Below are 20,533 nucleotides of genomic sequence, written 5' to 3' on the forward strand. Positions count from 1 at the left end.
AGGCTGTATCTCTGCTGCCTTTAATGACAGCCCCAATGCCAGAACTCCAGTCTCCAGGCCGTAGGGGTACACTGGCACACACCACACTGGAGGCTGGGCATGCAGACCCTCGGAGGCAACGCGGCCATGGTGCAGGAGTGCAGAGCTGGGGCACAACGCCAGCAACCTGCCAACAGCAGCCGTGAGTCCCGCAGATGCCTGAGTCATGCTCCATCCTGAGCATCCTCCCCCAGGCTGCCCTGCACTACTCAAGGGCAGGGGCTGCAGCCCACTGCAGAGGCTAGAGCCTCCGTGAGCCCTGCCTCTAAAGGGAGGTCTGCTTCCCTCCTAGAGAGCCCTCAACAGGCACGGGATTTCCAAATTGTGAAAATCCCACTATTCCCTGCCTCTAATAGCCAGTCACACCTACGTGCAGAAGGAGGTAGCTGCAGATCAACACAGTATTTATGCAACCATGCGTTAACACTCGCAGCGCGCAGAGCCGGCCCTGCATGATTTGGAGTTTCCTTCTTTCAATCAGGAGCTGCCAGTAGAGCAGCAGCCACATTAGCATGCTTTGTAACCCACAAGGACATATATCACTGCATCATTCTGCTTTTGGAAAGACACCAAAAGAGAAGGTTACCTGCAAAATTCAGGCTTTATTTTTATCACACTGCACTAATGTTACTTGCAGTCCTCCAGCATTTAGAAGGGACAGCTTACAGCTTACCCAAACTGACATAGAAACAAACCAGCAAAGTCTTTCAAATACTCATTTCTGACATTTCACAAAACAAATGCAAATTCCAGGCAAACAGAATGGAGCCTCTCCAGGTTAGCAGTGGATCAACAGAAAACAAGCTCTAGGCAATAGATAAACCTACACTATACATTTTGGGGCTCATTACCCTGCAAGAGCCAGCAAGCGAAGTCCTTCATTCGACTATTTCACATTAATACTGTGCTTAGTAACTGCTGAAAAGGTGCTGTAGCTGTAAAAGCACCCTGGTCAACCATGACAAAAAGACATTTGTTCTGACTACCACATTCTTGTTGACCAAACGTGTTACAACACTAACAAGAAAAACATGTTTATTATGTAAGTTACAAACATCAAGAGAAAAATATTCATTGACCAGAATTTTTGATTTAGTCTATCCAGAACACATTGCAGGAGAACAGACCCAAACAAGCTGTATTTGACACAGATAGATTAGACAGATGGTACAGTAGGGTATAAAGGAGATTTGTGCTTGCTTGACTTTGACTTGCCTGAATTACCTACAAATTTCAGACGCAGAAGAGTTATGTTGAGTATTTACAAATATTTCATGCCCATTAAAACCTCATACCATCCAAAATTATCTTATGTTCTGCACGAAAAAAAAAAAAAGATTATTTTGCAACTTAATTCTGTTGCACACTTTTTGGAGGTTATCATGATGTACCCCAATACAAAACAGACAGGAGCAGCATGAATACTAGTGCTATCCTGCTCAAGAATCTTTTGCAGCCTATGAATTTATGCAAGAACAGGGAAATTAAACGAACAGATGAACAGAAAGCCTGACTTTAAATAAAATCTCTGCATTTCTGAAGGCAGCTGAAAGCCTCCACCTTCAGAACAGAAGGCACTCAGCACAAAAGCCCTCTGTATTCATCAGCTCACTTCACCAGTGGCTGCTCTCAGATTCTCTCAGGACCCTGGCAAAGCACAAGATGAAAAGATGTTATTGCAGGGAATACAGGAAGGGGTGAAACTCAAAATCACTATCACATTTTTGGGGACTATCCAATCCTGAGTTCACACTGGGAGCGGATACATATGGCAGCTACAGAAACACTGGACATGGACGCTGATTGAAAACAGGCCATTTTCTCTGAAGCTCATTATACCTTGACACATGCATTTCTGGCACGTACTGTAAACATCACAGGCCACATTCAACATCAGCACAACTCTCTGGCCTCACGCATACTCATACCTGGATGGATTTACTGTGTTAAGGGAGCTGTAGGGTCAAACGATAGCACTAGATGCAGTGCAGTGAGGCAGGTCTCCAAACCAGACCAAACAAGCATACAGGCGTAGTTACAGAGCAGGAGGGGAATCTGGAGAGAAGGAAATCAGGGACAGCCTCAGATGTTCACACTGCCAGTTAAGGCCTTACCTATAAGAAGCATCCAACTAGACACCAGGACTGCTATTTCAGGATGCAAACCCAAGTCTTTCCTCACAATCTCCCCCTGACTCCAGAAGAAGAGCCAATCTCCCACTCCAGCTAGCTTGAGGGGAGCCTCTGTTCTCTTACACACACAGGTGTCAGCCAGGTGTAGCCCAGCTGCAGAAGAGTTGTTAGTTAAAACAGAACAACCACCATTAATTGTCCAATGTAAGAATCAATTAGAAAAGCAAGCAAACAAGGCAATGGACTACAGATTTGTGGAACTGGTTACTTGCATTTTTATTTTACCTGTTACTGTAAAACCTTTCTCTACTGATTTTTTGCTACTGAGTGCTGAAAAATGCAGTGCCCAGAGACAGACACACATGCCCACACACTCTCTGAACTGGCAAGAATACACAGAACAGCATCTGGGGATAGACAGTGGTAACTGCACAGCTACTGCAGAGACAGGAGCTGAAACAATTCAATTAACTATTTTGCCTGATGAGTTAAACATTAGCCTAATCATCATTCATCAACAGAAGTAGCAAAAAAGCAATGCTTTTATCTTCTAGAGCAACCGTTTCTGTAATTCTCCATATGCCTCATTAGAGATGAAACAGTACCAGGATTCAAAACCAGAGTAAACTTTCTCACCTGCAGCATAACTCTGAGAGCCTAATTTTTACACGCATAAGATACCAACAACTGCTATCAAAACGAATTGGGTCTCAGATGTTCCAAGCCTAAGGTCAAACTGTCACCCCTCTCCTTACATTAACCTGAACAGTACCAGTTACAGCAGCTGCATTTTTAGCCCAGGGTTTTCAGACCCCTCACCCTTCTGAGGTTTTTTGAAGGCTCACAGGCTCAGAGCAGACCAGCAGGGGGTTATTGTCTCTGCAAGACCAGGTAATAGCCACAAATATTTTAACCAAGAAAAAATTACTCCCATCCATGTTTTTCATGGCTCCCTTTCTGCATCATACTGAGAGGTACATGGGAAAGCAGACGCACTTGAAGCCAGGCCATTAAACAAACCCAGGAAAAGACGAGCCCAAGGAGTACTAGGCGGTCATGGGGCTTCACAGGAATTCTCCATACACCATGAACACTTCTAGGGTTTGGGGATTTTTCATTTACAATCAGGTTTTCGTTTACACATTTGTGTTGGCTGGCCCAGGCTGCACAATGCAGGGCAGCGCTGCTCCACGCAGAGCCGCAAGGCTGACAGCTGCGAGCCGCTGCTCCGTGCCTTCCAGCTCCCCAGCAGACAGACAGCCATCCCGGCTCCGAATGAGGAGCTGCATTTCCTGTCACAACCCTCCTTTCTGTACTCTGGTTGACAAACATACGTGCAGGTACTTCTGCCTTCAGACAGCCATGAAACAATTAGGAGAAAAGAGGTTCTCAATCAGTGAAAACTAGGGATGCATTAGAAGTTCCCGTAGGAATTGCAGCTTGGGATTGCCTTATCCCTGGGCAGATTTTCTTTTGTAAAGACATCACAGCTCTCTGTCCTTCCTCTGACTTCAATCTACTGTTAATTTTATCAAGATGGCTCACGAGCAAGTTGGGGACAAGGCATCTATGGTTTACCCTACCGAGAACAGCCAGCCATAAGCCTAAAAGCCTCACTCCCTGAAAAAGTATCAGCATTCTTATTCAGGTATTTTTCACTTTTACTCACCTTTACAAAGCTGGTCTTGATTTTAAGCCATCTGAAACAGTTAACAGTGTTGCAGTCATAAAAATTAAGTTACTTAGTGTAAAGGACGCTGTTTCCACCCCTGAAACACACCTTTCCATATGTCTGGCCACTCTGGGCTCACCGCTGTTTAGGCTGCATTGAGTAAAGCGGTATTTTACCGATATTTGTACTTCTAGAGAGCAAGCGAGGCAAGTTCAGAATGACTAAACACCCTAGCGAAATACCCTTCGCAAGGACGTTTCAAGGCAATCACACAGATTGCAGCAAGAAGTGGGGAGACAAAAAAATGGCTTAGAAGCCAGGCCACGGTCAAGCAGGGCTGCAGCGCATAGTGTGCAGGAGCTCAGGAGGAGGCTTTGTTTTAAACACAGCAGTATTTTGGAGAATAATGGGCCTGCTCCTAAGCCTTTGCAAAGCAAGCCTAAAATTTATGGGTAGGCCTTCGATAACAGAGCACATACACTTGCCCACTCAATTATTTAGACTGTTTTTCCCACTATAATAGAATCACTGCTCAGGAAACAAGAAATGGGAGCTGATTCTAAAATAAGCCTCCCAAGATCCGATTCAGGTTGCTAAATAGCTAGTGTTTGTCAACGAAAAATGAACACCAAGCCAAGGCCCCTTAAGCTGTCTCAGATACTTTTCCATTTTTGTATTCCAAAAGTCATCTAAAATATTCAGGCCAGTGCTGCAGCAGCTTGGGCAAATACTGACCACTACTTGCCCCTAGAGAACTTCTCCACACACTTTTTCAATAAACATTTAGAAATGAAGTCTACCTGAACAAAACTAGCTTAGACAAATGATGCAGAGGATGCCGAGCAGAGAACAGTGAAGCTCGTGCATCATGGGAGGCATTAGGATCTGTGACCAACAGAACTAGATTTCATCAAATATTGATGGAAATGCACAACCTGCAAACAGGAACTATCCAAAGCTGACGCTGTTCAGCCAACTTCTTTCTCATGATAAATAAAATGTAGTACACACAAGAATAAAAATGAACTTCTCTGGAAGGCCAGTCCTGTGGCTACAGCCTACGGGGCTGTGCCGAAATAACAATGCCAGTGTCCAGAATGTAATGTCTTCAGTACGGTACTGAGCTAAAAAAAGGCACTTAATTGCTCGCCCAAGTAAGCACTAACATGGCAATAGAAGTTCGTATGTCTTTGTATTTAGAATGGTTAATAGGGCTCAAGTAAAGACATTATGAGGGGATCCAATGGTCCGCAGGTGGGTTCAGACAACATACCTGCTGACACATCAGCTCTTCCTTCCAAAGACAAGCTACAAAATTCTACCTTGATTACTAAAGGAAGAACAATAAATTCCTTTCTGTATTCATTCATGTTCTAGCCAAGAAAGATACCTTTAGCATAAATGCAGGCAGAAGTATCAGATCTGAGAAATTTAATACAAATCTAATGGAAATAGACGTGCTTAATTAATACTGGCTCCACTTGCATCAAGAGGTCATCTGGCCAAGAGAAAAATCATTGGCTACTTTAGAAATCCTGAAAAGCAACCAGAGGTTCCTGTAAGTCAGGACCACCTCGCACAGGCTGGATGTATGACCTGTCATGCCACCCCCTCCACTCTAACTAGCAAAGTTTTGTTCCCCGCTGGTTCATTGTGTCTCAGTTTGATCAAGCCCCTTTGGGTTTACAAGCTTTGGTTACGTGCTTTAGGTTCTTGTTTTGCAGAGCAAGTTTTGTGAGCATTTACTTGTGACCAGAGAAGTGCTGGCTGTTGCTGCTATGGGTGGGAGAACACGGGACCTACCCTTTCCTCCAGCACCTTCTAAAGGAGGCAACTCCAAAGCCTCCTTGCTGGGGCAAGGAGGGAGAGTGTCAGCACCCTGAAGCACTGTGATTCCCCTGGGATGCAGCCAGACAGGCTGATGACACAGAGATTTATCATGCCATTTCACTTACTGCCAGCAGCCACTGACACCACATCGCCCCCTCCAAAATGGCATTTCTCCTGGGGTAAATCTGGGACAAGCCCATTGGGACACACAAACAGTGTCAGAGACCCAACTCATTCTAACTGAAACAATGAGTGCCAGCAGCCTCCAGCCAGGGAGCAGCCACCTCCGTGCCCCTGCAGCACAAGGTGAAGGGGCAGGAATGTTTGGTGCTCACTGGGAGCCAGGCTGTGGCGAGTCCCGACAGACTAGGGCACGATGCCCAGCCATGCTGCCACCAGCTGGCCCCTCTCTGCCTCAGTTTCCCAGTTCCAGGTCAGGTCAGCAACATCTGGCATGCTGGCAAAGCCCGCTGGGAAACACGTGGTGAACGCTCCGCCTGGCCATCACGCAGTGGGGCTGCAGGGAGAGGTCCTGCTCCAGTCTTCTCTCGCAGGACTGCACCCTGCAATGCCAAGCAACCGGGCTGACCGTCAGAGTGGCTTCCAACGCAGTGCAACTGGTTGAATGGAAGGTAACTAGATAAACAGAGGATGATTGCCAGTCTCTTCCCTACACATAAAAGCCAAGCTAGAAAATGGAATGGAAAAAGGATTTCTCTTCATATGGAATTTCAAAAGCAATTAGAACAGTCCTCTCATTGCTCACCTACATCAAAAGGATTACATGGGCAAGTTAGATTTTCTTGTACAGCAGATGACAATTCAGCCGTTCATTTTGACTAGACAGTGTTTGTTGAAAGCCTTTCTTGACTCCATTTCCATGATAAAAGGTATGCATTGTTTGGTTCCCTTCCATGCCTCATAGTATCATTAAGATGATATTCAAGCCACAAGACATTTTCCCCCCATTAAATACACAATGGTCTTTTCTGGTTGTTCCTTCTCTGCTTTCTCCTAGAGGAAATTCTCTTCTCCAATACATCTCTTGTTGACAGCAAGTTTAAGGAAGTTATTTTGCTGAAATAGTATTTTTATTACTAAATTTTACATTAGTTAATGCCCAGCAACATGGTGGAAGAAAAACTAAGCACCTTTCATTGGTGCATTCTGAGGATGTCAGCACTCGCTGCACACATTGCTATTTGCCAAGCCCTTGATCTTCCTACCAAGCACAATCATTCAGATTGCACCCACTCTTGTCAGCGGCCTCCCAAAACGCAATTAGTGGCTTGCTGCAATATTCAGTCCTCCTGCCATAACCAGACAGAGATGAACCCACAGGCCCTAGTGAGGAAAGGCAGGGCTTACACTCCCTGCCACCTAACCGGCGCTCTGTACAACCTACGTCACTGTTAGGCACCCGCTCGCACCCTGACGGAGCTCAGATTCTTGTCCTGATGAAGTTTCGTGAATGGATATATTTTTTTTTTTTTAAATTCATCCTTTCCTCTCACATTCCTTCTGGTCCATTGTTTCCCCCTATTTGATTTTAGATGGTCTTCACTTTCTCTTGAGCCATTTTCTGCTTCTTTCTTTCTCCCACTCACTTGTACTCTCTGTTCAACAATAACAACAGATTAGACTTGAAGAAACAGGGGTGAAGACGCCTTGGTTCAACTCCTACATAGCTCCAGCCTTGGGAGTGAACCTTTGACATGCTGAGTATTTAGCTTTTCTGGCAAGACTAATGAAATGTTTTCTCTATTTACAGCTACTTCAAGTGTTGTAGAGAAGGGCTAATGTTTAAATATTGGAATTGTGATAGCAACTGCAAAAGGAATTCCCTATTTTCAGCAATATGCTGACTTTACAGATGACTTACAATAATGGTACCACAACAGAGTGAGAGGCAATCACAGAAGAGACTATGACACAGTCAGTTTTGTGCACAGGGCTTACACTTTCCAGGTCATTTTGGATTCTGCATGGAGCTGCAGAGATTTATCATAGTCTCCAGCAGAAACCACCATGCAGCAAAGCATAAAATTAGTAACTACACCAGCTTCTCAACAGATCCAGCTGCTAGAACTGACCAGATGTTACCTCAGGCTACAGCTAAAAACAGGGCTTGGAGGCAGGCACGCACTGCAGTGTGACTAGGTGGGACAACAGCACCTTTCTTGCTCATGCCTTAGCAGTCCTTGAAATTGAAAAAAAAAAAAAAAAAAGACAACAACAAACAGACAATGACAACCACCCACAGCTAAAATTAACTATAGGCTTGTATAAAAATCCCCCCAGCCATGTTTCTGGTTTATCTTTTTGTTTGGTTTGGGGTTTTGGGGGGTTTCTTTTAGGTTGGTTGGTTTCTTTCTGCTATGATACTCAAATTACAAAGATTCCTCCCCCTTTTTGTTGACATTTTACAGACAGCCTGTAGTCTACATTCTGAAACCAGTAACTCAGGAAGAAGCCAGGAAAGTTTTTTGCTTGTGTGTGTTTCCCCACCCACCCCCTGCAGAAGACACAACTTTAACAAAATGCTGTCAAACACGATGCTAAAACTAATTATGCTATTGACCATTCAGATCAATCCCATTATATTCCTGGAGCGTCCAGTAAGGCTAGGCTGCATGGCTATCAGACTGCCAACATCAGAAACTCATGTTCAGGCCACAGAGTGAAATATCTCAGCACTGACAGGCCAAGGGGAACTCTTCATTTCTGAAGAATTCAAACAGACCTGGGTCCACTAGCAACTATCTCATAACCAGTGCTAGCCACTCTAAGAGGAAAGCCACACCATTTCCCCAAACAAGTTGCTTCTCGAAATTGGCTCAAAAGTCCTTACAAATGCCCACAGAATGACCAAGAGGGTTGTGCCTGCTGCAGTGTCAGCACCACAGAAGCAGGACAGACTGTTAACACAATTATTTCACAGTATTATTATTAAGAAGAGGCCACAACAAGTGTAGACACTGGGTTTACCTAGCCTCTAAGATCACACCTTTTGAAAACAGTATTAGAAGCAGAGCATTTTTCAGCTCTAAGAGTTAACAGCAGATATTTTGAACACAGATTCCTGCCAAGGAGGAGTTCAGATGCTTTCTTCCGCTGAGACCCCACATTTGTAGTGCTCGAAACATCACAACATGCAACTGTAACTCCAATCAAAGCGCTGGAGCCTCCCAAACCCAGCACATGCCCTGATTCAGAAACCACCACCCCAGGAGCAGGGCGATGTCTCTGGCAGGTCACAGGCAGATCTTCTGAAGGCGACGATTCTGCCCACTCACCTCGCAGAGCAGTGACCCAGCATTTGCCAAGTGATTCTGGGAACAACTTCCTCAGGTGCAATATTCAAGCACCATGCATCAGCATAAAGAACATTGGCATTTAGAAGCAAAAGACAGTAGGTATCCAGCCTCTGTTTTTTAATACACACTAAAGTCTTGACTGAAGAACTCTACACTGCCCTAAGAACGAAAGTGAATAGTGCATTTTTTTCGTGGCACTTGCATCTGAAAGCCAGCAGATCTGAAAGTGTTAAGAGCATGGTCACTTCGGTTTCAGCATACACCCCTCAGCACTTCCCAAAGGTGTTCTGTGCTACTGTGCCCTCCAGCTTGAATGCACAAAAAAAGTCTAGCACTCTGAAGAGAAATACCAGTGTTCTCCAGGCAGTAGTTAATGAACATCAAAAACAAGATGAACAAATTTTTAAAAGGAACAAGAATTTCTTGTTCCTAATAATAAAAATGGGAAGCTTTTTTGTAATTTTATCAACATACTCAAGGGAAGAAACAATATGCAAAACATTTCTGTCTACTACCATACAGTAAGGTCAATTTAGAGAAAAAAACCTGCCAAGCTGGGCCCATGTACACAAGCTGCAGAGAGAAACACACAAGAACTACACCTAGTACCAACACGCACGTTCCCTCAAGACCTATTAAGTTCATACTGTTAGTGCTTCTGACCAGCATGTGAACCACTGGGAGGCAGAAAGGAAATTCAAAATGTGGTTTGTTATTATAGTAATATGTGCATAATAGTTATTTATACAAATTATAAGCAGAATCATAGTTTCAGGACAGTTAACCCAAGGGTGAATCGCCCATCTATATAATCCCTTAATAACATGCTTGGAATGCAATTTGGTAATTCCCCTCTGATAAAGCAGTCATGCTGCCTGCATAGTGACCACTTTTCAGCATTCATTACCATCAAGAACTTCAGTCTTTTAAAACAGCAATGTTTTTTATCAATGCACAGAATAGAGCATTACAAACACAAAGTTATGTTTTTCTTTTTTTACGTATTTATATGCCCTCCTAGCTCTTGTTAGAGCATAAAGTGATAGTCAAGCTACCAAAAATTAGAAAGGAGATGTACTTGTATCAGATATGCCTAAAACTTTTAATGGTATGAATGCTATAGGTACCCATCTATTAGAATGCAAAAGTTAATTTTGGGCCCAATGCTCTTCCATGCCTCTTTGGCGTCCTGCCACAGCTTATGACAAGCTGAAGTTAAAAATGACAACCGCCATGCTGCAGTGAAAGGCCCCCTGAACCAGGGGAACACGCTGCTCTGCAAACTGCCCCTAAGGTGACGTGGAAGTCCGCTGCCCCACACCAGGAATGCCAGGAACTCTGTGACTCTCTGAACTCTCGCAGCTCGCTGTGCCGCGGCAATTCCAAGTGATTCACATTATTTTCTGCTTGTCAGCAACAGCTGTAGAAACATCTCTAAAATGGCTGGCGTGCCCTCCGCCAACTCAGTGCTCCTCCTATCGCTGGTATGGCCATGTGGCCCTCACCTGTCAGCTCTCCTTCAGCAACCCCATCATCATTAGGGCTCCGCAGTGTTCCACTTGTTTAGAAGATGATCCTAGTTAAAGCAATCAAATTTCTGGTTTACCTCAGCCTATCACCAATAAAACCTAAACAACATCTCCAGATCCCGCTATACCCCTACCGATTATCTAAATGCTGATCTTTGTTACACACACTCCAGCAGCATAATCTCACTCAGGATTTACTACCCAACTAGGATTACTTAGACTAGAAACACAGATAAGAGCTGTGTGTTCCTGTCACTCACACCTGCCCAGAAAGAGGGTATCATCAGCCCTGACTCCTGGAGTTATTTACTGACACTTTGGTATTTTTTCATGCTTCTGACAATCCTTGTATTTCTAATGTGGTTCAGAAATAGAAATGAGCAATGTATCATGATCCCAGACATATTACTCTGCATATTTTTATATGAAGATGATATAAAAGCTTGAGCTATAGACTGTGACGATGTAAACCAGCACAGCTTTACATGCTGGGATGGAGCTATGTAACTTGGCACAAGTGAGGATCCAAATCCCTCATTTTTAAGCACAGCAGAGACAGAAAAATCAGAGTATTACAAAAAGAACATAGGAGGTCTCTCATCACTACGCAAAATGAAGAATGCAGTTGAGGTTTCATTACTGATCTGGCAGAGAGTAACTTAACTGCAGTTACTTTACTACGTGTCTGGGTCATATATATTTATATCATTGTGATATATCTTTAATTTACCTTGAAGTCATCTTATTCTTGTTTGTCTAGCTTACAACAGAAATAGATCTCTAAAAATAACTTTCTTCCATCATCTTTCCGGTCCCCATGGCAGTTGAATGTATTATTACCCATTTTTCACATCTCTTATTTAAATCATGCAATTTTTGTAAATTTTTATGCCTGTTAATATGTAGAAATAATGAAAAGATATAAATGATTGAAAAGAAATCTCAGTGAAGCTCAACATGGATTTTTTTTTTTTTTTTTTTTTACTTTATTTACCTTTTTCACTTGCGTTTTATGCAAGCATCACTCCTTGGAGCCTGATCCTGACCAGCAATAAAGCTACTTTACGCACTCCAGTGATGCAAAGCTGTAAAGCTGGCTTACTGGGCCAGCTAGGGTCAGGAAATCCCCCCATGGTGCAGAGCAGTGTATCTGGTACTCCACATCCTCCCCCAAAACAACTCTTGGAGCATATCCTGTGCCCCACATTGCCATGAGCCGGAATGGCAGCCTTCCTTTTCCAACACATGGCAAACCAGCACAACTTAGGCAGCCTTGCAGCTGCTGCTACACAAAGGGAGCCCCCAGCCCTCAGAAGCCCAAGGGCTGCCGCAGAGGGGACACAAACCTGCTCTGCTCTGAGCACAGGCTGTGCCAGCCTAGTACCTGGGGCCAGAGATTTCAGCTGTGGTACAGACATGAAGGCAGTCACATCTTGTGGTCTTCAAGAGCTAAACTGATCCCAGGCTTCCAGAGCAGATCAAAGGCTGACGGGTGTTTTTCCACAAATGAGGTAATCCCTTTGCCTTTTCAAAAGTACAACACACGCTGCTAGTCCTGAAAACTGCACACACTGGAAGGTCACGGCTTACAGTAGTGCACACTTTCTTCTCTGAATCTCATTATTCCCAAACATTTCCACTTTTGTTTTTCCTTTTACCAAGCTCCTTGCCAAGGTCCCTGCAGCAATGCGCTCGCACATCCAGGGAACAGTTCTTTCAGTCCATACTTTCCTACAGCAGATTACCACCGGGCTGAACACAACCACCTGCTGACTCAGTACATTACAACCTTGCTCCAAATGACCAGCCCCGGCCCCCGCACTTTCCTCATGTTATCCCATTTAGAAGCTAACTCACTCTCTTCCCGTAAGAAACTAATTTAGGCATCACAGGTTTTAACTTTAAATGGCTTATGCCAATGACTAAAGCCGCACGATCAGATTCTTCCGTCGACAAATTTGACAAATGGATGTAAGTCAAATTTGCTTATTTTTGCCCTTAAACAAAACCATATACGGTCTGCGGTGGTAAACCACCACTTTTAATATCCAAACACTGATTACTTGCACACATCATCTTGTACCAAAATCCCGTTACCGACAGCCAGCTGAGGCATGTCTGAGGCCACTGCACTGATCTCTCACTGTCTTCACACTTCCAGACAGTTCAAGACTAACTTGAAGCTGCTGCTGCTAAGCTCAACTAGACACAAACTGGTCTCCTTTCTCATTTGGGTAACAGCTCAGTCCCTAAGCTGGGACTGAGGGGTTTGGGCTTCACTTCTACGGTTTCAATACAGCTTTTTCGTTCGTACCTGCATTCCTAGCCTGCCTTTGGTTAAAGACTTGCGAGAGACCACAACAGCCCTAAGATGTAAACAGAATATATATAACAAAAAAAAATCCCCCTGAACCCTCAGTCTATAATCCATTTTTAGGAAAGAATTTGTGCTAAAATGAGGTAAGTGATAACTTTCCAGATCTCCTGTTATCCAGAGTACTATTTTAAGGAGAGTGTGACTGCATTCGCGCTTGTCGCATAGTCCTGCTTCCAATCTCCTGGCAGATCCCCAGCACATTCCGGCATTTAATGCACAGCACTTGTTGGGATGCAGGCCCACTTATCTCCCAGACACATTGACTAAGACTTTCCCACATAAAGTGGCCCACCCTTTACTAGCAAGAGGTCACTCAGTACAATCAGCCTTCAGATGAGAAAAACAATCAGGAAAAGCTTCTGTGATGCCAAAAACATAGAAGGGAGTAAAATACAACAGGCTCCATTGTTTGTTTTTGTCAAAACTTAAGAGGCTGCAAGACAGATTTTCAACTGGTGCAAACCAGTCAACCAAAGTCAACCAGAATTTTTTTTTAAAACAGATTTAGGATTTGGCCTCCTAAAGACATTCAAAATTGCAATAGAAAGTATGTTATTCTATAAGTAACAAAAAAATTCAGCAGTTAATCCATTCACTTTTGACTATTGTGAAAGTAGGAAATTATTCATAGTCCTATATGCAGAAAAATATCACAATATTTAAAGTTACAAAAATAAAGCGAATGTTAAAATAACTAGGCTAGGAAGAAGTACAAAGTACCACTAATTTACAAAAGTAATTCAAGTTATCCTTATTACATATTGACTCTACAGAATTTTTGAACAAGGAATACATGTTTTCTTAAGGGAAACTGCAGCATAGTAGTTCAAAACCTTTTTTTCCCCAAGGAATCATCTCTCAGTCAGGCTGAACAAATGACCACTGAAATCTCAAGAGGTGTGGAACCTCTTTGAAAGTTCAGGCTTCCTCCTGCTGAACAATGGGTACCCCAAACTAGCGTATGCTGCCAAACTCCCTTGCTTTCCCGTTTTGTGTAACTGAAGTGGCAGAGTGGGAAATAAAATCCCTAGCATTCCTGACTTCCTCGTTGGTACCCTGCACACCACAGGGTTAAACAAAGGGTGCTCTACTGGCTGATCCTCCTGGATCAGAACGCCCACTGACTTCCATAGGCAGATTTAGGCCCAAGGCACCTTTCCAAAAGCACAGAAGCCAGTAATTTGGTAGTATGAGGCAAAAACTGCTTTCTCCAAGCAGACTAGAATTATTAGCTCCATACTGCATTCCAGTGTTGCTATAAACGTATATGCCATTAGCATCCTGGAGGCACGAGCTACCCACCGGTGCAAAGCTTTCCATCTGCAGAGGCTGCCTATAGATCACCCTTAAACACTTTAATTAAATATTTGTTTACTAAGAGAAAAGTCAGTGAAGGCCCTTGGGAAGAAAACCTCATAACTAGTTTAGACAGAAGTTAACATTTCCAAACTCAGATGCCCAAACTAAAACCTGTAGGTGTTAAAATAAACTTATCTCCAGTAGGGTAATTTAGATATAGCAGGCAGCACCCTTTCTCTTCTAAGCTAAAAACTAGAGGAGCTACTTGCTGTAATTAGCTGGAGCATTTGTGGTGTCTAGGCGCTAAACAAAATTCATTTCATGAGTAGAAAAAATAAGCATTTGGTCATATTGCACAGAACTGAATTATCTGCTCTGCATTACTGCAGTAACCACAAATGAGCTCCGTTGTAAAGCAGGCTCCAGACCTTCCCAGCCAGCCACCACTTCCAGCACCCTATGCCACAACATACACGGGCAGCTTTCTTGCTCTTTCTTACAGACACAAGGCTCCCTTTCATCATGACACGGGAAGAACCAAAAGCAAGTCACTCCATGCCATTCTATAATAAATCAACCAACAGAAAGACAAAATGAATTCAGGATCAGATAGCAGTAACTTACAATTACCAAAAATGCAAGCAGTTCCAAATCACTGCTTGACAGCAAGAAGTCTCCACAGCACCTTGTAGAAGACCTTGACCATGTACTTGGGACCAGAAGACTACAGGGAGCTGAATCCCACACTGGAGGTGAAAGCCCTCCCAGAGATGCCAATCTGTCTGGCCTGGGAGAAATGTCTGCCCAATATCAAATTCAGCAATCAGCGTAACCTTACAGCGCTGGGGCCAGGCTGCCACAGGGAGCCGCCGCGTCCCCTCTGAGCACCTCGCAGCAGCTCACTGCCGCCAGCGCCTCCGAGCAAGTGGAAAGCTGAAAATGACACTCTGCAAAGCCCCAGGCTGGGGCGGGGCAGGATAGGACAGGAGCTTTCCTGACCTTCGCAGGCACCCACCCCGAGTCCTGGATCACAAGTTGCTAGCGTGGCCATCATCTTAACATGAAGCTGCGTTTTAAGAAAGCTGAATGAAAACTTTAAAAGCCAGAAATAAAGCGTCTAATTCATAGGGAGTAAGGCTAGGAAGGATCACAGCCATTCAGCCACTTTCTGTAGTGGAACTGAACACACGAAGCATGAGCACTTCATTCATTAAGTTGGCTCCTTCCAATAGATTAACCTGTGTGTTATCCAATCATGTGGGCAATGAAGCAGTAAATAAAAATTCGTTTTGTTTGCAGTAGGTCTGCATATCTTCATCTCTGATTACATCTTCCATCATATGATGACAGCCAAATTAAACCTTTTTAAATACATATGCAACTATGAATCTTCACAATCTATCAATATATCACATATAGCCCCTCCTATAGCCCGTTTGCAGAGCCCACCCCTGACTGAAGCAGTCCCAGGGATGGCTCCACCCTCTCACAACCATGCTGAGTCATGATTCATAAAACCAAACCTGGTGGCTACTCTAACAATGTAACGGAGCTGTCGGCCAATTCCTATTCCTTCATTTTTTTAATTTTTTTTCCCGTTTCAAACAAGAAGAACAAACAAAGAAATCACGACACTTTGCAAATTCTTCTTTGCACGTCTTATTCAATGGCAAGTCCACAGCCTCTGCAATTACTTGCAAAGGCATTCCTGTTTCATATTGTTACACATATAGTAGCTCCAAGCAGTATGACTTTACCAGAGCAGAAATGTTTTCTTGTTATGTACAGCTGTGGATATGTGAGCAAGAACAGGAGACTCAATCCAAGAACATCTCTGAATACATTTCACAGATGATAGGCCAATTGCTCAGCAGGTGTAGCTTCAGGATCTGGCCACTTCTTCCAAAGAAACGAACAGCATATGTTTTGAACTCCAGTAAAGAGAAAAGCTACTTAATTTGGAACATTTACCTGTGAACAGATTCACAGCAGTATATTTTTAGATCTCTGAGCAGGGTATTAATGACACACCTCTCCTGTTCCAACGGCATGACTGGTATGGCCTGCTCGTCTATTCGTAGTCTCTTAACAGGTGTGTGTTAGCATCTGTTGGCACAAGATTTTCATGCTGAGCGTCTCTTCTGTTTGGTTCTTGCTGCCCTCTTCATGCAAGAAGGTTGCTGAATAAATCAAACTGACATACCATTTCTTTTTGAAGTTCTAATGCTTAGCACATTCAAAAGATTGTGAAATAAAAATGACTGCACAACAGCATAACACATTTCTCTAGTGGAAGCAGTGACTTGTCAAAGAGATTCTTGATGTGTCTAAAAAACACCCTACTTGAAAGAAATATGTGTGTACAAAAATATAGAGAAAAGCAAGAAGAAAGCAGAAAAGCATGAAAAACTAAGAACATCCGCAAATTTTCATTGTTCAACATGAAAAAATTATTTCAGAGAAGAGGCAGAGAATGGTGCTGAAAAACAATAGTTCAAGATACTCCTCAACCTTAATTTGTCCTTGGCCACACAAAGATGTTTCCATTCCTGAGCACAAAGGTTAGAGATGGGTGTTTATCTTTACTTAATGACATATATTTTTACTGCAAGTAGAAATAATGCTTGCAGATGCAAACCTACCCTCCCTTGCCATCTTTCTGAACTATAAAATCTGTTTTGAACTCAACCATCAAGCAACAATACATAGGAAAGTTCTTCCCATGCAAAGCCAAGCTTTTTAATGAGAAATAGACAGTAAGAACTGTATCTGGAATTAAACAATAGATGAAAAAGAAATAAAGCTGGACATACTAGGAAAAAAAGCTGACTGCTTAAATACACAGAATTAATCTGTATCACTCTGTTAAAGCTGTTAAATAAGATGAGATCTACTAAGCATAAATAAAAAGCCTTCCACGCAGTATCTCTGTAACCGTTTTTTCATTAGAGGAAGGCAAAGCCTTGAAAGGTCCAGCTGTAGTTGCTGCAACATTGTACTCACGTTCATTAGAAAAACAAATTCACAACAGATCATTTTAAGAATAATAATAAAAATCTGACAAATGAAAACCACATGTGGGAAAAAAAAACAGCACTGGGGAAATCAGTCTTCAATGCAGTCTCCTTGCAGAACGCTGATTATACCTCGGTGCCATTTGACGGTACACACGTTTCAGCTCCGACACTTGCTTCACCAGGCAAGTGTTACTTGGTGATAACAATCAGACACGAGATGATTTCTAAGTCATAAACACACAAGAAAGCCAGAGAGGACAACTAGATTTTCACGTTTTATATCTCTGGGCTAGATTCCCTCTGGTTTGACTTGGGCAAGTTGCCATGAGCTCATGCAGAGGTAAGGGACCAATGTACTGGCAAACGCCCCAGCTTCATCAGTTGGGAACAGGAGCAAGCCCACAGCACTAGCTCGTGTTTCAGAAAAGCCCTATATGGCTCTGCACAGCTTCGGTCATGGAGCACCAGCCTGCTCTCGTCCCAAGTTTCCACTACATGGTGTGCATCACACACCACAGAAATTAACTTTCATTGCTCTATTTCACAGCCTCTTCGTTTAACTGACAGTCAGAAAGATCCAAGGTGCTACTGCTGGCTCCTCACACTGGTTCAGGCCATGCAGATCCCGCAGCCAGCACACGGCATTTTACAAAGGTTTTCCTAGAGATGTGAAAGAGCGAGCAGGAGGCCTCTGGCCAGAGATGCCAGCCTGGATTTGGAGCTGACTCATGGGTAATGGGCAATGATAAACTATTGTATTGGTTTTTAACGTATGCCCAGATCAGATGACTAAGGAATTTTGGTACCTATAGAGATTAACTGTCTAGATACCCTTTGCAATGAGCCTTAGACATCTGCATAAATAGGCCACCTCATCTGCGTTCCACAAAATACGCCCCTGCACTCCTCACAAGTGAAATGCATTGCTTATTTTACAAGTAATCCAACTACAAATATTAAATCCTGTAACTGATGCACATTAAAAATAAATCCATCCAATAAAGGAGGTTTAACTGATTAAATTTTATATATGTTGAAGGAAAAACAAAACATCTTTTATGAAATGGCTTGGTACGCCTACATAAAAGGGCTGTTCGAAAGATGAAGAGCAGTGTTCAGGTCTCCATACATGTAGCATGAGTGCTTTGCCCCCTCTCTGCTCCACTTGTGTGCAGGCAGAGTTCAGTAACACACAATAATCCCCAGAGCTGTAGGATTCATGACAAGACAGGGATGAAACAGCATTTGTAAAGCTTTTTGCCACAAAAACTGCTGCAAGCCCCTATTTCACACAAAAATGCTGCATTCTGTTTTTTTTTTTTAATCATTTACCGCACTTAATCTGCATTACAGAAAAACGCAAAAGGGGCTACTCGTCTAAAACCTGCCCTCTTTTTCAGTACCAAGCTTATGCTACTATGTGAAGCAACAAAACGTTCCCTACCCATTTTATTTGTTCAGCGCTGGTTGTGTCACATTAGCCAGCCAGCTAGCCCACCCACTCCCCAGAGCCCTACAGCCACTGCTAAGTCATGCAGGCATCACAACAGCCATTGCTGTTTCACCGAGAAAGGGCTTCGTGGAGAACATCCAATGGCAACGGGAAATAACACTGCTTCAGGAATTGCACCTAGCTGCCATCACACCCACCCTGGCTCTTTCTTTCTCCCATGCCATTTTCACCTCCTCTCTCTCTCCAGAGGCTTCTGAGTACATGCGAGATGAGATTTTCTGCAATGGCCTGAGGAGTCACAAACTCCCCTGATGTCTTCACACGACTGATATCTCTCTGAATAAATTACCTGACAAGACCGGCCTCTATAATCCTGCAGCTTGGGAGCATTGTTCCCCAAGATGTCTTTTCCCAGGGCTGAATGAGTAACATTTATTTTTTTCTAAACTGGCTACACAGTTCAGTAAGCAGGTTTCATGATATTTCTACCCCGTCAATAAGGGCCGAAGGCTGTACTGAATGCTCCAGATCTCGGCAGTTTATGTTCATTTCCTCTTACAGCGATCTTGCTTCTGATATCGAGCATTCAAGCATTAGGTTTTATACCTAAGAATGATGGTGCGTAGGTACAGTCTAGAAATACAAGTCCTTACCTTCTTTAAACACAAGTTACATTTTATAACCAAAATTTTATAACCATTTTATAACCAAAAACATCAAAATTACAAATTGAATTGCTTACTCTGTTTTTGGCTCATGCACTTGGACAGTAGAAGAATCGTTCTTAAAAGAGGGCTAGCTAAATTAAAGGTCAGCCCCCAGTGCTATGAGCAAGGATTTTTCAGAGCTGCTGCAGTCCCACACTGTCTAGCAGAAGCCTGCCATGTTTTTTTTTTTGTTGTTAAAGCAGGCCTATATCCATCAAATTGCAAGGGCTATCTACAGAATAATGAAATCGGGGCCATGCATCATGCCCGTCGACTGTGCCCTCACTGGAGGGTAAAAGTGCGGAAGGGTGCTGCATGCAGGGGATGGGGACAGTCACAGCAGCAGCCCCAGTGCTGCTGAAGGTGAACGGCGCCGCGGGGGCATCGCCCCCACTCGCGCATACAAAGCCCCGCAGCGGCCCCGGCCCCCACCCCGCTGCTCTCCCGCCCAGGCCAGCGCAGGAGAGGAGCCCTACCTCGGGGGGGACAGCCCAGCACCAGCAGCAGCGCTCCCGAGCCGCGGCGCTCCCGCGGCGCTCCCGCGGCTCTCCGCACCGCGGCGGGGCGTGCGGCTGCGCGGCACCGGCGGGGAGGGGACGGCGGAGCAGGGGAGGGGACGGCAGGGGCGGCGGCCGCGGCCCCCGGGGAGAGGCCGGGGCCTCCGCAGGGCGGAGCGGGGCGGGCGGGCGGCCCCGCGCCGGGCCCGGCGGACGAGGAGGAGGAGGCGGCGGGGGACGGAGGGGGTGAGGCTGCGGTGGGGCTGCGGGAGCCGGCCGTACCTGTGCGCGCTGCCCGGGTGGCGGCGGCTTCTCCCCGCTGGCTGCAGCGGGCGGCGGCTCCCGCAGCCCCCGGCGCTGCTGCGCTGCGCTGCGCCCGGCCGCGGAGAGGGGCGGGCCCGGGGCGGGGCGGCGGCTGCCTGGAGCGGGGGCTGTCGGCGGCGGGTCTGGTGGTGGTGGTGGTGGCGGTGCCGCGGCCTCGCCTCGCCCCGCGCCCAGCCCAGCGCAGCCCCGGCCGCCTCCCCGCGGCCCCTCGCTGCAGAGCGGCCCGGCCCGGCCCGGCCCTGCCCGCCCGCCGCCCCCTCTCCTGCCTCCGTTCGCTCGCTCCGCGCCCCTCCTCCCGTCACATCCTCGCCTATCGCGCAGACAATGTTGGCTCGACCCC

General features: G+C 44.9%; 1 protein-coding gene across 3 annotated transcripts in view; it reads right to left on the reverse strand.

Annotated features, from left to right (window-relative positions):
* SPTBN1 (spectrin beta, non-erythrocytic 1) overlaps positions 1 to 20,274 on the reverse strand; it is a 134,902-nt gene extending 114,628 nt beyond the window's left edge. Inside the window, exon 1 of one of the 3 annotated variants that reach the window (XM_035565501.2) lies at positions 20,152 to 20,274. The gene's annotated coding sequence lies outside the window, so the exon portion shown is untranslated. Of the gene's footprint in view, positions 1 to 19,848; positions 20,035 to 20,151 lie in introns of those variants that run through there. The other 2 variants (XM_050710061.1, XM_035565500.2) reach the window with 2 other exon arrangements.
* Positions 20,275 to 20,533: the final 259 nt, after the last annotated feature.

This window comes from Cygnus atratus, chromosome 3, assembly GCF_013377495.2.
Source record: "Cygnus atratus isolate AKBS03 ecotype Queensland, Australia chromosome 3, CAtr_DNAZoo_HiC_assembly, whole genome shotgun sequence".
Taxonomy (NCBI): domain Eukaryota; kingdom Metazoa; phylum Chordata; class Aves; order Anseriformes; family Anatidae; genus Cygnus; species Cygnus atratus.